Below are 19,142 nucleotides of genomic sequence, written 5' to 3'. Positions count from 1 at the left end.
GCTTTCTCTGGCAAAGTGGCGGTATGTGTTAGTGGCTGATGTGTGGGCCAGAGGCTGTCCAGGATTGGACATCAGTGCCTGGTTATATGGTGCAGATCCTTAACTTTGTAGGCTCTGTGGCGATTACAGCTCAAATCCTTAATAGGAGGGCTCCTGCAGCCTTTCAGTAGCTTTTTGTTGGAGCCAAGACCCCTATAAAAAAAGGTTCAGCTGAAGACCTGTGGATGTCTGTTGCAGCTCACCGGCATCTAATCCAGTCCAGTCCCGCTGAAGCCCTGCTCTTCTGCCTGATTTTAAGAAGGACCTCGACGGTGCTTCAACCCTTGGACATGTGGGCACAACCAGTCCACATCCCTGCTCGAGGATCTGTGTCTGCTGAGCCTTGGGAAATGTCCCTGGTCCACCCGGTGGACCGACCAGCTCTCTCCTGGGCTACCTCGCTGCAGCCATCGTCGTTCTGAGTGAATCCTTGAAACTTGGATGATCTTCAACTTGTGCTACATGTTTCCAACTCCTGCAATTTCAGTGCCAACAGAAGCTGTGCAGTGTCTGTTCTTTTCTTCGCTAACTGAGGATCGCCTGTCTCCTCATGATTCTGGTGACTCGCCCCAAATCCCACTTGCTTTGTGTCCTTGATCCTCACCTGTCCCGTGGAAGTCTGCATCCCTTCGTGCCTAGCGGTGTCCAACTGTCCAGAACCTTATTAACAGCCTGAACAGCATACTAACGGGGGGTCGGGGCAAGGCTGAAGCTGACCCCCTGCATCCCTGGACCTCCATTCATCGGATACATTGCAGAGGTAAGTGGTCCCAGCAGAACTAGGAACCTGTGAAGTGGTCTCTAGAAGAATCTGACTAGGGGTTGTAAGTTATACTACCTATTCATCCTCCTCCCCCCCACCACCATAGGGTTACATGGGCGTAAGGTCCTGTCCCCCATCTCTCCCTTTCCTGACTAAGATTGGTCATGGTCTAGTCAAGGATCCCCTCCCCTAGCATGACCTAGCATGGTAGGACTGGGAGAGACACTTAGCTGAACGTTTCCAGAATTCTGGGACACTTGACCTCAACCACTGGCATTGCACAAATCTACTATTAAATCGTCCAGAACAATTGAACTTGTGGAATTGTTGACGTTTGGGGACTGCGCCCCATTTCATATCAGGGCTGGACTTAATAAGGATGAGGGATCTAATTCTAGGATTCTTTTTGTTTTGCTGTATTTTTCTACTTTATTACTTGCCTGGTTTTACTGGTTTTGAATATAGTTTTTCTAACTCTTCACTTCCTTTATCACATACTGTTTATTGAAAGTAAAGGATTATGCAAACTATTGCTTAACTGTCTCAAAGGTGACGTGTCAGGATTCTAGTCGGAACCCCCAATAGTAAATGTATATATGTGTTTAATATGTATTTAGAAACGATACTTACCTGAAGTTTCCATACATTTAGAGTGCATTCAAAGGCCTAATAAATAATTGTATAATTTTCTTCGTGACATTATTGGAGTGCTCTGCACATCTCATTGTAGCCCTAGACTGGTCACCACCACCACCGCCATGCCCAACACCTGCCCCAAAGTCTAAGACTTACTGCTCTGCTACCCTACATTGACTGGGTTTGGCTGGACTGTGGCGTCTTTCTTGTTCACCATAATATGTTGAGGTACACTTTTTTATGTTTATTGTAACAATTGTAATTCTTATTGTTACATAGATTTCCAATTTGTATGCCACATCTCCTTCACCTGTGAGGCCCCAGCACTTTTTGCTGGTCTTGCAGATTCTTTGTCTAGGTTCCTGTGTGAGTGGGAACCATTTTCCCCACTCAACCCTTCTTTCACTTTGACTATGGGAGTTATTTGTGTGTCTTTCCATACTTTATTTTTGGAGTCCTGCTTTCATCCAACTTTATAGTCTTCTGTAACTTACTTTTGCAACATATAGCACTTTCATTGCAGTGTTGCTGGGGAGCCCTTGTGCTTCCTTTGTTATTTGATTCTCCTTGTAACAAAACACATTCCCTTGGGTAGGTGGATACCTGTTACCGTTCTTACATTTTATATTGTGAGATAAGCGCACACACACCACCTTATGTGGAGTGCTTAGGGGTTATATTGTATCCCCTCTCTCACTGCTGCTGTAACATTTCTGTTACAGTAACAAGCATACCTCCATGGCTGGTGGCAGTGGACGTGCTCTATCGACCTTTGTGTCATTTTTACTTGCAGGCCGTGCTCACAGCCACAGAAGGGGGGTTACCATTGACCCAAAATTGTGACTGCTTTCTTTTTTCGCAATTACTTGGTTTTGTCCTTTCTTGGTGCTCCTTTTGCCTTGCAGGGTGGTGCAGGTTCTTCTTGTACTCTTGTCTTGGGCGGGAATCCTTTAAGAAGCACGTCAAGGCGCCAGTGTATCTGTGAGGTTAGGAAGCAGGGGAGGATCCTGAAACTCTACTGGTCTTTGTCTTCTTGCATGCCTGCCTTAAACCAGTTCCAAAGTTTGAATGTAGCATGCGTGCTGATTGGCTCGGTTTCTGGTGCACAGACAGTTGACCACTGGAGCTAAATCCGAAGAGGAGATGCCTGCAGGTACTTCCAGCGACCGGAGATGCTGATCCTTTCTTCCTTTGGGCTGATGGGCATAATCAGCTTTGAGACCTGCATTTTGAGCCATCCCATGACGACCTGTGCCCTTCCTGGACTGCCAGTTGCTTCAGAGTTGCCAGAAGCACGGAAACTGCTCTCCTGAACATCCGTGAAGACCTGCTCTCCAACCTTGACTCTAACATTCCATGTGTTATCATCTTGCTTGATCTCTCTTCTGCCTTTGATACTGTCAACCATGCCATCCTGCTCAACCGTCTCCGTGATAACCTGGCTCTGGCGTGGCTGACTTCTTTCCTCTCCAATCGACCCTCCCAGGTCCAACTTGGGTCCTTCCTCTCTGACATCTTTTTCTCTACCTGTGGTGTCCCCCAGGGATCTAACCTCGCTCCCTGGCTGTTCAACCAATATCTTGCACTCCTTGTCCACCGCATCGTCGCTCTCCTCCCCACCTTTCAGTGCTATGCGGATGATACCCAGCTCATTTTCAGGCTACCCTCGGCCTCCTCCTCTACCTCCCTCATCTCTGACTGTCTGTCTCCTATCCAGAAGTGGTGTGCCGACAATGACCTCTGCCTTAATGCCATTAAGACCGAGATTCTACTCAACAGCACACCCACTCCCTCCTTCCCTGCAGCTCTCTGGCCGGCCTCTCTTGGCCCTCTTCCTGCTCCTACCTGCAAGGCATAAAACCTCGGGGTCATCTTCGACTCCACACTCTCCTTCTCTCCTCACATTTCTGACGTCTCAAAGAAGTCATACTACCAGCTGCATCTCCTCAGAGGTATTCTTCCTTTCCTCTCCTTCCCCCAGAAGCTCACTGTCTCCAGAGCCCTGGTTCTCTCTAAGCTGGACTACTGTAACAGCCTCCATCTAAATCTGCCTGCCTCTACTCTCCGCCCTCCGCAACTCCTCCAGAATAGGACTGCGAGACTGTCCTCGGCCTCAAGCCCAGGGACCGTATCTCTCCAAGACTGAAATCTCTGCACTGGCTCCCAGTGGCTGCGAGGATTAACTTCAAAACCCTCTGCATTGTCCACAAGGCCTTCTGGGGCCTAGGGCCGAAATACCTTCAACTATCTTCCTTCTTGAGCTCTTCGCTCATCCGCCTCCAACTCCCTCAGGGTCAGCCGCTTCTCCAAGCAATGAGTTGTGGGTAGATCTCTCTCCTCGGCTGGGGCCTCCTTCTGGAACAGCCTTCCTGCCTCCCTGAAACTTGAGAACCATCTCTGGTTCTGGAAGCACCTCAAAACCTTCCTCTTTGCTTCTGCTTTCTCTCCCCCTCTCCTCTGCTAAATTCCTGATTCAAACTGCACTGAATCTGCACTGGGCCACTCTCACTGTTCTCGGTCCCTGGCCCAGCCACTTGCTCCCTGCTCTGCCTCCTTGGCAACCCCTGCACTGCGGGACTGTCTCTATCCCTACAGCCCCCCCTCCCAGCACTTGTCTGCACTTGCCACCAGCTGTCCCTTATTATTTATCTTGTTGTTCTACTACCCCTGTACTGCACTTTCCCTTTTCCCTTTCCCCTTGCACTTTCCCTTCCCCTCTTCCCATGCACTTGCGCGATCTGAATGACACCTGGCCTAGTAAGATCGTTGTCTGTCTTCCCTTTGTCCCCCCTCCCTGCCTCGTCGCGCCTTGAAACACTTGTGTATAGGCGCATTATAAATGCCTTATCATACATCGGTACCCTGGGACCTGCGACCATCATGAAGTGCATCGTCTTTCTTCCGAAGATCGAATCCTCCCAAAGCCTTGGTGGATTCCTTCGGGACCTCCAGAGGCAAGATTCAGCTCCTTGAAGTCCCCTCACCGTTCTTCTGGTGTTTTGAAAAGGGCGCCAAAATTACAAGTCGTGAGAAGTCATGAAGAATCCTTTGATGGGAGCCTTTCCACTCGACTGGTGCTGCAAAATCTTAGTGACCCTTCTTTTGGCAGAAGACCAAGTATTCAGTGACTGGGTCCTGTAGCTGCAGCATCATGAGGGTGTCTGCCTGCATCATCTTCACTGCTGAGATACTGTGAGACTCGAGGTAATACTTGCTTAGATTTGTTCTGCTCTTGCACTGTGGTTTATTTACCAGAAGTATTGCATTGGTTTTCTATTGTTGGCTAATTTATGATAGTACTTAACTTTCTGAAAAATTGTTTGGCCCATGTGGATGTATAAAATAAACCATTATTTGTATTCAACTCCCAGAGTGTATGTGTTTCTTTGGACCATATGCATGCTAAGTTATTTCTACCTTCTTACAGCCCTCTCTCCCTCCTAAAATGAGCCTGCCTTCTGTACCATAGCTACTCTAACCTTGAGTGGTACAGGCCTATACTAAGAGTGGAGTTATGTATTGCCAAGTATAGAGAGTCTTATAAAGCCCTAGATATATGGACTTTAGAAAAACCTCCAAACACTTATATTGTACAGTGGATTAAGTACAGAGCTTTGGCAAAAGTCCTTAATTGGACCAATTAATATAAATGCCAAAAAACAAAGGAAACGTGCAATATGAACTGAAGTCACTAGAGCTGTTAAAACTGAGACTCCCAAGCACTCTTAAGTGTGTGTGAGAATAGTCATTTCACTTACATTGACATACATAGACTCCTGTGATTAACCTCGGTACACAAAGTGTAGAGCACAATACAATAAATTACATGAAAACTAACGCCACTTGAAACAGACTTGTCCCTTACTCTCAAAACCTTAATGCTCAGACAGCAGTCTGAATTGCGAGAACCTTCCAAAAAAGTGTCACTTTTTAATGTGATGATAAAAACAGTTGCTCCTACCCTGAAATGGCTTGAGCACTGACCAACCTCACTACTCCCCTCCCTGTTTCAAATTTTTCCTGTGATTTTCCTCTTCTAGTGTGTTCTTAAAGGCCTAATAAATTACTGTATTTTTGTACATGGACCTCCTAACTTGATTTATTGGGTGGTGCCCTGTGTGGACTCTTTGTAGCCCTAGACCACTCTCACTCATGCTTGAGACTAAGCCTTGACTGCTCATCCACGCTCCCTTGATTGGCTTTTGGCTAGCCTCTGTGTCACAATGACTAGCTTCTCGCTCACCCTATCCCACCCTTTCCCTCTTCGCTTTAATCCTCTCCCTCCTCTTCCCCCTCCACCCCTATCCTCACCACTTCACCCCTTCCGTTTCCCTCCTCCTCCTCCTCCTAGCCATCCTCCCTCTTCCTCCCAGGTCTACTCCACTACTCTCCCCTTCCCTTCTGTCTAATTGCTCTACATACTGATTCGTTGGCCTGATTCAAAATTGTATTTGCTTCTGTTACTGTTATTTTGTTATTGTTCAATGTATCCTGTTAAAATGTGCAGCGCTTTGGTGTAAAGCGCTATATAAACTTAATAAATACAAATGCAAAATGACTAGGGTGGCCCCTTAAAGCCCCCCACCAACCCCGCCCCCACCCTCTACCCCTCCGAGGCCCGACTTTAGAAATCCATCTAAACAAGCTGCAGTGGATTCCCATATACAGCGTTTGGCGTGCCTAGGCCCATATCACAGGTGGACGGCCTGTACATCCTGTCACGCTTTTTCTCCTAGAGTATTTAGCAGGTGACTAGCTAGTAGGAGGAAAGGTTTTTGCACGTCACCTCAGAGATGCTTCATCGGATTAGTCTCATCGAAGGCTTCAAAATATCAGGCAAGTCTGGCACCCCGCGCAAGCGGGGGGATGCCCATCCATCAGCAGCTAGCCACCATGTCACTAGGGTCCGCTCCGTGGCCACATCTGCTTCTCAGTGTTTGCACCAAGGTTCGTTCAGGAACTTTACTCTAGTCATCCCTGAGGACTCCAGGATGTGAGCAGTGCTTTAAGGACCCCTCTGGGTCTTGTACCTTGTCTTCTAGACCTGAGATGACGCCTCAGCGTCCTAGGCCTTCTGGGCATAAGAAGCCCGAAGGGCCTCAACCTAACGGAGCTCCCTATCCAGACGCATTGGGAGTCATCCCAAGGTCCTACAAGGGTTGGGAGCACAGGTGAGCTCTGCCTTGAGTGAGACTGCTCGCCTCTCGCACAAATCCCCTGATTCAGGTCACAAAGGTGAGACCACCTGCATGGCTACCTCCACAAGCTTCATTCTGCGACACCATTAAAGGGACAACATCTGAACACCTGTATAATGGCTTCTAAAAGACTGGATAAACCGAGGGACACCTCCAATATTGGTTTCTCTTACGGTGGAGGAGATGCCTTTAATTTCCTCACCTGAGTCTGTTCCTCACCCGAGTCCATGGATACAAGACTCAACGTCTCGAAGTTACCTGCCTCCCACAGTTAGAAAAAGGAGGCTGTCATGAGGGTTGACTGGTCACCTATGTTGACATGGTCCACGTCTTATCCCATTCCCTCTACACTCAGATTTGGTGCCGTACCTCCTTTGAGGCATCCATCTTAGTAACGGTATCAACCTAGTCATTGCAGAGGATAGATTATTTGAAAGATTTTACAAAATCATGATGGTCGGATACTTTAAGATACTTATTGGGGATGTAACCCCTCAAACACCTACTTGGCAGGTACCCTCCTCAATAGTCAAGTGCTCCCATCACTTAAACGTTGGTTCCAGTTTTGTCTCAACTTTCAGTGGCTCCTATACCTGTGCCCCCTGTCACATCAGCCTCTAAGCATTTTACCCCATTAGTTTCTATTCTTCTCGCAGATGTGGCTCAAGGTTAAACCCCTCTTGATCAGGGTTCTAAGAATGACACAGACACTGTTGGGAAAGATGGTCTTTTTGCAACTTTTCTGTGGGACCCCATTATTTTTGCTTTGTTTTTCCTGTCCTGACCTTTTGAAGGGACGTAAAGCTTTGAGGTTAACTTCCCTTGCCTTTTGCTGCTCATTGTTATGGGGGAAACTGACTAGTCCTTCAGACTGTCAATACTAAGAAACATTGTCTTTTGAATTCCTGTATTTTTACCAATTGCACACAGCACCTTACAGTACAGTGAAATTGGGATAAGTTTTATCTTCGTAACTTTATTATATTTGGGATTTTTGGTTACTTTTGTTGGTGCCGAAAGACCTACTGGTTGCAGCAGTTAACATTCTTAAAATGTTTTCTTTATTTTTGTTGTAAACATTCCTGTGTACCACGTCTGGCTACTAAACATGGTTAGTGTCCTAATATGGCAGTGCCACAAGTTTTCCCACCAGGCCCATAGTGCTTTACGTTTGGAACTAGGGGTCTCAAAATTAGAAACTCATGCAAGAATTAGATTTGGGTATTTTTTTAATGAAAATGCAAATGAGTGGTGTTGAGAACACAAATATTCAAAAGGCCTTAGTAGAAATTGTATACTCTCCTGCATGAAACGGCATATCTGAAAACTGTAAACTATTCATGAATTGGGGGCTAGTGGAAGCGAATATATTGAATGAAACCACCTACGATTACCTCGGATCTGCTGTAAAGCAAAGAGCCCTGAATGCTACTAGGGATGAAGACATGAGAACAGTGGGTAATTTAGGATCCGTGAGAATGTATTTCCCTTTTCGGGCTAGCACAGCCTTAGAGGTGTGTAATATAATCTCGCTGAATTTTAGAAGAACAGTTTTAATGACATATCTAAATGTGCTCTCTCTAAATGCACGTCTCAAATGTGTAGGGGGAGGAATAACCAATTCATGCTTTTGTGATATGGGTGTGCTGGAGGACTTGGGTCATTAATTATTGATCTGTGTTAGGGGATTTTGCCAAGGCCTATCTGGGATAAGACTTTAAAAAGGCCACCTTGGATAAACAGGGGGGGGCTTCCCTTAGGTGTTTAGCCTGAACTACCCAAAAGTTTGGTAGCAATGGCCGAGCAGCCAGGCTTAGTCTGGGAGGGATGATGGCTGTAGTGAGGCACACAGAGCATAGACTTAATTCAAGGAAACATATACATTAGAAGTTATATAAAATTAGATTTTTTTGTATGCACTGAAGCATATAACTTAAGTACGGTCACACAGTATTAATCACAGAATATATGCAATATAAAGGATAAATGATACATTAGAACACAAAGTAACACAAGTGGTAGACTCCTCTGAAACAAGTAAACAAACTATAGATCAACTTGTATACTTTAGTTAACCCCTGCTTAACCAATCTTAAGAAGTCAACCCTATTCTAGGTAGCATGTAAAAGAAAATTAGGCTAAATTCAGCATATGCTGTGCATGAATTTGTCAATAGGAAGTTTAAGTGCTGCTTGAGTCGGTGTACTAACGCCGCCTAAGTCTGTAGGAGTAAAAATGTATATCTGAACTACACCATGCACAAATTACTTAATATTAGTTATCACCTTCAATATGGGTCCTGATATCACAATCTCTGTGGGCCTAATGAGACCAAAGAATCAGGAGGTGCTGATCTTACACTGTTTTAATCACAAAGTTCCCGTTACTAAGTAACAAATAGTTTCAAATATTTCAGTGCCCATAAAAAAATCATATAATCAATCCTAAATAGCACTTTGTTTTCTTCGCAAAGTGCCTACTTGTTTGTTATGATCAGAGTAACAGTCACATACTCATATAAACATAGTATCACAAGCGGAGACTGACACAAAAGAAACATGTACTTCATATGTGACACAAAGTATCACTTATTGTTATTCTAGGTAAGTCTTGGAGTCAAGGGCGGGCACTGGGCGTCCAGTGACCAAGGGCAGAGGAAGGATAAGCAGGTAAGCGGCCACCAAAGCGGAGTTTATGAAAAGTTCTTCAAGTTTACAGGCAAGTAGCAGGAGATGTCTTTGGTACAGAGCACAAAGGGTTGTCCAGCCCAATGTAGCTCAATGGGGGCCTACGAGGGGATACAAGTGTTAGGTAAATATTTGGGTTAGTACCCTTAGGGTGCACTACAACAATCTCAGCCTCCTGGCAATAGGACCCAACCTTTGGTATAAGTCTGAACTACACAGGTTGGTAGTGTGGAGCAGTCAGTCTTATGTCAAGAGGGGTCAATGTGAGCTGTAGAGTGGTTACACAAAGATTCACAGTGACAAGTATTCAAACAAACACTTAAACTCAAAGTTTCTTGATAAAACAATTATTTATTTACCAGTGAGTTGATTAAGCCTTCTTTAGAAGGGAGCAATATAATAGCAACACACAAATACCTTCAAAAATACACACTTAGTTCCTAAATCGGCAAGCACCCATTTGGGATGCCACTCGCACACACTTCCTACACTCCCAGTTGACATCAATAGTTGGTACACTGTGGACATTGATATGTTACTGTTAGCATTTAGAATAGCACTGATATGTGTTAAAGAAAAGTTTATTTAGAACAAGCAAGAGATCACAAATATTCTTAAGCAGGCAAATACTTTTCAACACTCCCCAGTGTCCGAGGAGAGAAGTCTTTCAGTGAAACAGGCTAGGCCAAAGTCAATAGGCAAAGGTCTATGTAGCTGACGCACTTCTGGCAGGTTAGTAAGAAAAGTCTTAGCACAATGTTTTAGAAGTCTTTAGTGAAGAAGAAGAATCAATGTAGGGTCATAAGCTGTTAGGCTTGTGAACAGTAGAAGCAAATCTACAACAAGAGGTAAGTGCTCTTAGACTTTACAGTACCTTTAGTTAGAAGAAAATGCAGCAGATGACTTCTGTTCCTGTGCAGCTCTGCAGATCTTGGGTTCCTAGGCCTCCGTCGTGGTGACAAGAGGGAGGACTTCTGGGGACTCCTGCACTGCAATGGGACGGTTGGCGACGGCAACCTTCAAACAAGTGGCACCTCTGTTTCAGCTCCTCGTGTCTACTGCAAACAGCACCACCATGGTTCTTGGCTGTCAAGATGGGCTTTCCTTGCATCTGGGGTCCAGCACTCTGTTGAGGTGGCTCGGGCTCGGTCAGTCCTGCTTCCTGGGAGTCCGGAGGATCTTCCTGGAGCTCTTTGCCACCTTAAAAGCAACGCACGCAATCTGGTGTTCCTCTCCCTGGCGTTTCTGTTTCCAGCAGCAACTCTGTGGAAATTCAACCAGCTCCGAGAAGGATGTCCAGGTGGCTTACTTTGGAGTTGATTGGTCCACCACAGGGCTTCACCGGGCAAACCAACGGTCCAGGAGTTGCAGCAGGCGTCTCTTCCAAGTTCTTCTTCGGATTCCTTCGTCCAGTGGTCGACTCTGCCTTCCAAGCCAAAAAGCCTTGCCTTTTATGCATGTTTCTCCCATTCATTCCAGCCTGGCTGTCAATCACCCAGCAGGGTGGCTGTCCTTGCTGGACAGCCAGCCGGCCAATCACCAAGGAGTGCATTCCTGTCTCTTAGACTAAACACAGGGGGTTTCGGGCACCTCCCTCACTTCCTGCTCCCACCAGACACCCTGGAGCCAGAGGCAGACTTTAGAGTAAATCTCAAGAAGGACCTTTTCCACAAAGAAATGGCGAAAAAAGACGACCTGGGCCATTTTGACAGAAATGGCACCCAAGGGTACTTTACTGCAGCTGTGAATGCAGCCCGCGGTAAAGGCACACCACCAGCCATTCATCGAGGAAAGGGTAACATAAAAATGTTTCATGAGAAGCTAGACAAAGTGGATACTATGTAACCCCTCCACCACCCTATTGTAAGATGGTGTGTGCTGGGTCTAGAAATGTATAAATGTAGGCAAGGTCAATTTCACTTTATTGCTCTTGGAAACAGTAGTTATCCAAGACAAAGGTAGTTAAACCTTTGGGGAAATCTGAAAGCACCCTGTAGCACTACGCTGTTGGTGCTGTGTGTTACAATGTAAAAAGATCCCTTTAGAGTTTGTCAGACTCCAAAAACCAAAAGAAACAGAGTAAAAATCCCATTGAAATCCATGAGAGAGTAGGAAAAACGGTCTCTCTCTCCAGGTAAAAACGAAAAAGTCCTGGAGTCCAGCAAACGAGCTAGGAGGTCTCCAAGGTAGAGAGGAATTGGCACATTTCTGAGTATTCTCCCTAACAGCAAGTAGAAGCTTAACTGCAACCCTCCAAAGCACAAGAAAAACAAAGCAGGCTGCAGGTAAGTATTTGGGACTGAACAGTACCTTATCAGTGAAGAATTTTGTGCAGCAGGACAGTCCCCAAGGAGAGGGACAGCATACCCCAATATCTCGTCTAATTTCTTACTTTCTTGTGGGAGCAGACGATGGCCCCACAGACCCCCCCTGGTTTGCCCACTCTGCAATCCTTGAGTTCAAATTTGCAGTGCAGATAACCCCGGGGGAGAGGGGAAGTAGATAAAATAATAAACCAGTTCCTGCTTGCTGTCTGCCAATGTCTTAGAGATCTTGACAATTTGCTCTGACCTGTGAAAAAACCTACATTGATTACAATTCACCTTGTCTATTTCATTGATCTATGTAATATGTGTGAGTGATTAATTCTACTCTTTGCTGTACCTGTAAGCCTTTGCCTGTTGCTTTAAGGTTGTACAAATGCTTTACCTTGCTCTTCTCCAAGATTTTACTTGACTCTAGAACTTGTCTTTTATTGCTTTGTATTTGCTGACTTTGTTCTATTCAGATTTCCCAAAAGACTGAAAAAACTCATTTGACAATATTTTATGATCCTGCTTCTCAATGGATGACTGCCTCCATCTTCTGAACTTCAAACTAGAAATACCAATTACTTTAGAATACGGACTACCTGCTGTGTATTTACTTCTAACTGAAAACTTTTTCTGTAGCTATTTTTCGCTTATTAAACACTTTTCTCAGATTTCACTTGGCTTTATTTCGCAAAATGCACCGTGAACGTTATTTCCGCACTGCCGCCATACTCCACGCTCTGATATTCTGCCCGCGATGCACCCCAAGTTCCTCAGAAGCTCTTGAATGCCGTTATGGGAATATCAAAGCCAAACAATTGAACTCTGTTGATGTGCTGTGCATGACACGTTCACATGCTCATGAATATTTCCCGTCGTCAGGCTTGGATTCCAACGTCACAGTATGCGAGTGCCTATTACGGACAAAGCAGAGAAAGATAAATAAAGCTTTAGCAGCTACACTACCAGCGCTCTAAAAATCAAATGTTAATTTGCACGAAGCAGCTGAAGGATTGTTGGTGACTAAAGAAAAATAAACTCATGCATGCGTAACGAAAAACAGTTAATTGTAGTTGCTAAAAAACGGATAACACAAACTTTTGCTTCGCTTACTCTTGTGTGGCGTTTGGTTACATTTCTACTTTTTTTCGTTAAAGAAGTGGCATTAATCTCTCTAATCTTCAATATTAACAGCCATGAATTGGTACTTAAACTTCTACTGCTTTAAACTTTAGATTTTTACTTTGCTTCCTTTAGTAGCTGTAATCTGTGTCAGCTTCTTGAGTTCTACTCCTGGTAGCGACTAGCTGCTGAAGTCTTTGGGTTTTCATGAAAGACTTTAATTAAACCACATTTCTGTGACTTTATTTGCTGGTGTTTTGAGTGAAAGGCAGTTTAGATTGCTGAGCCAGTCAACTCAGAACTACTGCTGCCAATCCTTTATTGGGATCACACCTGAATCCTATAATGTTCTGGTTAAGGACATTGGAATTGAAACATGTTCATATTAATACAAAAACCTTTGTCTAGGTTTTGACTGATTTCTTGTTTTTAGCTCCTGGCCTGTATCATCACATACCTTGTTTGTTTCAATATTTGCCTGGTAAATTAAAGGGGAACCTGACTCCCGGTTCTGGTTTCTTGGTCTTTGCAGTGGATCTGGTGGTTGGTCTTGAGGAGTTGGATGCCCAACAGCAGATCTTTGCAGCACTTGCTCATTGGTGCCTTTTTCAAGGTTTGGTTGAAGGACGGTTGGCATGAGGTAGACTTTGCTTCCATATGCCATCCTTGTTTCAGCTGAGGGGACTTTCAGGAGCGGGATCCAGTGTCTGGAGTTCGAGGATGCCTGTAACAGTTATGGACAAAACCGTGCTTCGGTTGACGTTGCACTGCAAAATGTCACCGGACACTGGGTTTTGATGAATTGCGGGCTGTTAAGGTTGCAGCTCTTCCAAGGAGGGCACAGAAAATGCAGTTCGTCTTGGGACTGATTAGGCCCACCAGTCCAGTGGGAGGAAGTCGTCTGCTTTGGGGGTTCCGTGTCGCACAGAATTCGAGGTTGGGATTGCAGCGGTTACTGAGATGGCTCTTGCGGTTGCTGAAAGTGGCTGCGGACCTTCATTTTCTTTTTCTTTCTTCAGTTCCAGTGGTCAACTGAGTTTCTGCTCCAGAACCCTTGTCTTTTATGCAGGAAATCTGGTTGAGCCCACCAATCACTAGGCATGCTGTTGGGTAGAATTTCCATCTTGTCTGATATTCTCCTCACCTGTTGAGTCCCCAAGCACTTTTTGCGGGACAATAGGATTTTTTTCTTACCCTGCTGAGTGAGATAGAATCTTTTTTCACACTCGCCCGTTCTTGTTTTGAACTCTGGGCACCCCTTTATGGGTTTATTTTGATGGGCTACTTTCCTCCATCTTTTTCAATGTCATCTCTAATTTCCTATTGCGGCACGCAGCACCTTATGTGCAGCGTTACTGGAAACTCCTTGAGCTACCCTCTTTGGTTTTATCTTCTTTGCGAGAACTACTGTTCCCAATGTGAGAAACCTAATGGTATTCTCCTGTTTACTCCTCCTTTGCTCCAATCACCATACCCAATTCCTCCCATCCCAGTTAGAAAATATAAGGGAGTGTAGTACAAACTCTGAGAAATACCTGTCCCACCATGCCTCGGATACTGACAGAGAAGGGAATGCAGGGAAATGGGAGGAAAGTACCCAGGCTTGAGACTCTAGATTCCCCCCTTCACCTATTCAAGCCAGAATCCTCCCCTTCAGTCAGGGGTCACTTACCTTCATACACCATATCCCTCTCCCCAATAAATGGGACGAGAGCAAGCAAAGAGGAAGGAAGATTTCCCATAGGGATCAACAGGGAACAGCTTCCTATGGATAATGGACATGTTGTCACCTTAATGAAGTTGGGCAATTCTTTTTAATCATCCACACCTGAAATCACTTAACCAATATAAAGTATAAAAGGTGTGGTTCTAAACTGCATAGTGAGCTACCTGGGAACCTGTTTCACGCTGAGGAGACCGCAAAGCTGAGGACCAATGAACCAGAAGCAAGGAGCGCGGCGTGCCAGATTGCCCACCCACTGAGCGAGAGGCTGCAGCTCGACAAGGGAGCAGTGCCTCCTGAGAGTTGAAACCAGGCAAAACTTGCTACAGCCATTGTGTGAACAAGTGCTTGTTCCCTTGGGGTAAAGAACCCAGGCGTCTGAGGGGCAGTGAGAAAGAAATTGTTACACTGCCACGCGGCAGCCGGTGAGTGTCCAAAGCTCCCTTAGACTGTTGGGACCAACCAGTCTGTAGACTACCTGCATTTTGAGCCATCCTATGACAAGCTGTGACCTTCACCGGCTGCCAATACCCTGGGACCTGTGGCCAGTTTGCAGTGCATCACCTTCCGAAGTTGGAATTCTCCCGAAAACTTAGGTGGACTCCTTTTCGGACCTCCTGAGGCAATATTTGGCTCCTTGAAGTGCCCTCATTCGAAGGCTGGGCCGAGAAAGCAAGCTGAATCAACCAGACAGTAACCGTTCTTCACTGGTGCTTAGAAAAATTAGCAAAAACCTCAGAACCGCGAAGAATCCTTTGCCGAGAGCCTCTCCACTCAACTGCTGCTGCAAGATCCCTCCAGTGTCCCTTGAGTCTGCCTGACCAAGAATCCAGTGACTGGCTGCTGCTGCTGCAGCATCGTGGAGGCGTCGTGCTGCATCCTCTTCTTCACGCTTAAGGTACTGTGAGATTCTTGGTAGAACCTACCTAGTGTTGCTTTGCTGCTCCTGTTTTGCTTGAGTGCTGATTCTTACGTTTGGGAGTTTGCCCATGCACTTTCATCCAGGCCTAAAGCCTATGTGCCCACAGGGAGCCTTCTCTGAAGCCCCTGAACCTTTTAACCAGCAAAGATGTATTTACTTGCTGCAAGTCTTCTCCGGGAACTCGTGATTCTTTACAGCTGGTGCCTTGCCTCTTTTGCCCTCCAATCTGACCATGACACTATCTAGATGGGGACGGACTACTAAAGCCTAAGGCCTCTGTGAATTTAATGCAAGCCTTACCAGCTCTGTGTTGGTTTTTGATTAATTCTTTCCTGAAACTGTGATTCCAAGTATTGTCAAGTGCTTTTACTTAACTTGAATTGCTTCCAACTATTCTACAAGTGTGTACAAAGTTATTTTACTTACCAACATTATCCTTCTGTGATTGTTGGTTGATGAGATAAAAAGTTTTGCTAACCTGATGACTCTTTTCCCTTACCTGAATTCCAACTTAAGGTTTACTGTTGAACTGGGTTAGAACTGCAAACGTTCTCCTGTAAATATGGTTAATATGTATAAACGTTTCTCTTACTTGAATTTGTTCAGTAGATTTTCATTTATTATGCACAGTCTCCTCTACATGTAAACCCCTCCCAGCTCCCCAGCACTTTTTGCTGGACTACAGGATTTTTGATCTGTTCCTCTGAGTGAGATGGAACCTATTTCCACATTCATTAGTTTACCCTTTTCTTATGATCCTTTTATTTCTTTTTATACATTTTTCTTGGAGTTTTCATCCTGGTTTTTTTTTATGGCATCCGTCTTTGGCTTTTTCACCACACAGCACTCTCTTGCAATGTTTCTGGGAGCCTGTTGGGCTTCCCTTTTTATTTTCTGTTACAAGGGTATTTTTTTTTATCCTCCTTACCTTTTCTATTGCAAGATCAACACACCCACCCTTATGTGGAGTGCTGTGGGGCTACACAGTATCCCCTTTCTCACTGCTCCTTTAGCTTCTTGCTTATAGTGACAAGCTAATCTGAATGGCTAGTGGCAGTGGTTTTATCCTACCTACCTTTGTGAAATTGTTACTCCCAGGCTGTACTTATAGCCATGGTAGTGCACTGAAGGGTACCATTGACTCAAAATGGTGACAGTGTCCTTTTTTCGCCAATTTGAGATGGCTTGTCCATTCTTGGCCCTTCTGCCATGCAGGGTGGGGGAGGTCCTGGTTTGGCTTGCTTTTTAGTGGGATCCCTTTGTGAAGCCCGCCAAGGCTTGTGTGTGTCTGTGAGGACAAGAAATGGGAGGCGGGGGTGGAGGAGGCGTACTCCAAAACTCTGCTGTTCTTTGTACTCTGCTGTGCCTTCCTGGATCCAGTTCCAACTGGGGGGCTTGCTGTGATAAAAGGACCGCCACCACCTAAAGTTTGAATTGTGCATGGGTGCTGATTGACTGGGTTCCTGCAGCCGTACCTCTGTCTAACATACCTGAGCCCCAGATCCATTTTCGTCTGCACCCCTATATGAAGCAGACACTCCCATCCCTCCATAGGAATATCTATACAAAGATCCTCCATCCAAGCCTGATGAAGTTTATCCCATGCCTCCATTTGTGACCTCTCCATTGGCATTAGTTTCATATATGTGGACACAGTACACAGGACCGATCGAATAATCTCACATACTGAGGGTGTCTCTCACATGGTGTCAACCAACATTCCTTTCTATCAAGAGTATTTAAAACCATATAACGCATATATTTTTTTTAAAAACAATTTTATTGGTGTGCATGTTATTCAATATCTACTGCTTAAGCCCCCCCACCCCCTTCGAGCCTACTCCACTTCGCAGTCCGCCTATACTTCTTCCTGAGGGGTTCCTTTTCCTGTGTCCTCAACAGAGTCCTGTTCGCTCGACCAGTCTTGGATGGGCCCGTATAGTGTGCCCACTAAATGTTTCCAGGCTGTCAGGGTTTCTGTTTCTTCCTTCCCTCCCCCGTTTCCCGCTTTCTGCCACACTGCTGTTTCAGCTTTGGTCCATTTCCGAAGGTCTTTCCAGCAGACTTCTAGCCTAGGTCTGTGTACATGCCTTCCATCCCATGGCGATTCTACGCTTGGCAAGTATGTATGCCAGGTCCTTCAGTTTACTTATATGCTTTGATTGGTGTGGCCTAGGGAATCCTCCTACCAAGCATGCCCATACCGATTTAACATCTTAATCCCTTTCTCCTCCAGCCGGTGGGCTACTTTCTCCCAGAATTTTCCAATTTCAGGACATGCCCAGAACATATGCGTCATCGGTTACCAGTCATTTGGTCGAAAACCAAAGGATCGAATGCCATTTGATCGACAGTTAAATGGTAGATTATTATTTTTTTTTATGGGGGGGTTCCCCCAACCCCCTGTTTTCTTTATTAAAAATATTTTTTAACCAACCAAAACTCAAAATATATATAAATAAATAAGAAATTCGACCTTTTTTTCGACCATTTGACTGGACACCGCGTCATCCCTGCATTTTCCTCCTGGCATTTGGGGCATGTCTGTCGTTCTGCATTCTTAAATTTAGCTATCCTTTGAGGTGTCATATATGCCCTGTGGGTTATATATAGCTGTATTTGCTGTAACCTCGCGTTCCTAGATACTTTATTGTGGTACCCTTGGGCCCGCTCCCACATCCTGTCACTCATGGGTATCCCAGCTTCTTCTTCCCAGGCATTTCTCAATTGTAACACTTCCTTCCCCACTTTGGACATCAGTAGCTCATATATTCTGGATATCTCATACCCTCCTTCTGCTATATCATATATCGTTTCTATGGCGGCATCGGGTTGCTCTTCTAGTGTCATTTCCAATCATTTATCTCTAATCTGCTGTACCACTCTATTATATGTGATATATTGCCCTTCAAGCAATCCTGTTTCCTCCACCAGCATCCCGAATCCCTTTATCTTCCCTTCCTGCCTTATATCTCCCAATGTTACAATTCCCACCGGTTCCCAGTGCCTCCTAATCATATTCATTAGTTGCTCATCCCCTCCCATCAGTGACCAACGGCACTTGTGGAGAACACAGGGCTGGGTTCTCCATGGCTTGACAAGCTCTGTGCCATATCTTCCATCCCAATAACATCCTTGAGCGCTTTTTCACTTCTAATTCAGGCAGCCATATCATTTCCTTCAGGAAGTACGGAGCACACTCTAGTCTCAACAATCTCGATTCTGGGGTCTGATCTTCTGATAACCATTTGGCCACATATTGTAGTTGACTAGCGAGGTAATAGATCTCATAGTTTGGCAGTTTAATACCCCCTTTATCATGCGTATTTTGCAACTTCTAAAGGGCTGTTCTATTCCTATTTCCGTGCCACAGGAATTCCCTGCATATGTTTTCTAGCTTGATTAAAAAATCTCCTCGGTATCGGGTATGGTATGTTCCCAAAGTAGTGTAATAATCTCGGCAATACAACCATCTTCAGCAATGCCCCTCTTCCCATCATTGCCAAGGGGAGCTTAGCCCAGAACCGCATATTACTTTCAATATTCTTAACCTCTCTCTCCGTATTATGCTGGTGTTCTGCCTCTACCGTATGATTAATATCTATCCCCAGGTATCTGAAAGTGGTGAACTGCCATGGTATTTAGCAAGATTGGCAATTTATCTGTTGGGACTCCAACATACCTCCCCAGTGGGAATTATAACACATATATAAGGTCTAAAAATTGGTTGTGAAATGGAG

General features: G+C 45.2%; 1 protein-coding gene across 5 annotated transcripts in view; it reads left to right on the top strand.

Moving 5' to 3' along the window:
* The window catches only part of PCM1 (pericentriolar material 1), a 2,166,942-nt gene that overhangs the window by 470,003 nt on the left and 1,677,797 nt on the right, over positions 1–19,142 (top strand). The window lies entirely within an intron of this gene.

The sequence above is a fragment of the Ambystoma mexicanum genome, chromosome 6q (genome assembly GCF_040938575.1).
Source record: "Ambystoma mexicanum isolate Mex_15411 chromosome 6q, UKY_AmexF1_1, whole genome shotgun sequence".
Classification (NCBI taxonomy): domain Eukaryota; kingdom Metazoa; phylum Chordata; class Amphibia; order Caudata; family Ambystomatidae; genus Ambystoma; species Ambystoma mexicanum.
The sequence above is the reverse complement of the archived record's forward strand: the minus strand, read 5'-3'. Positions and strand labels throughout refer to the sequence as shown.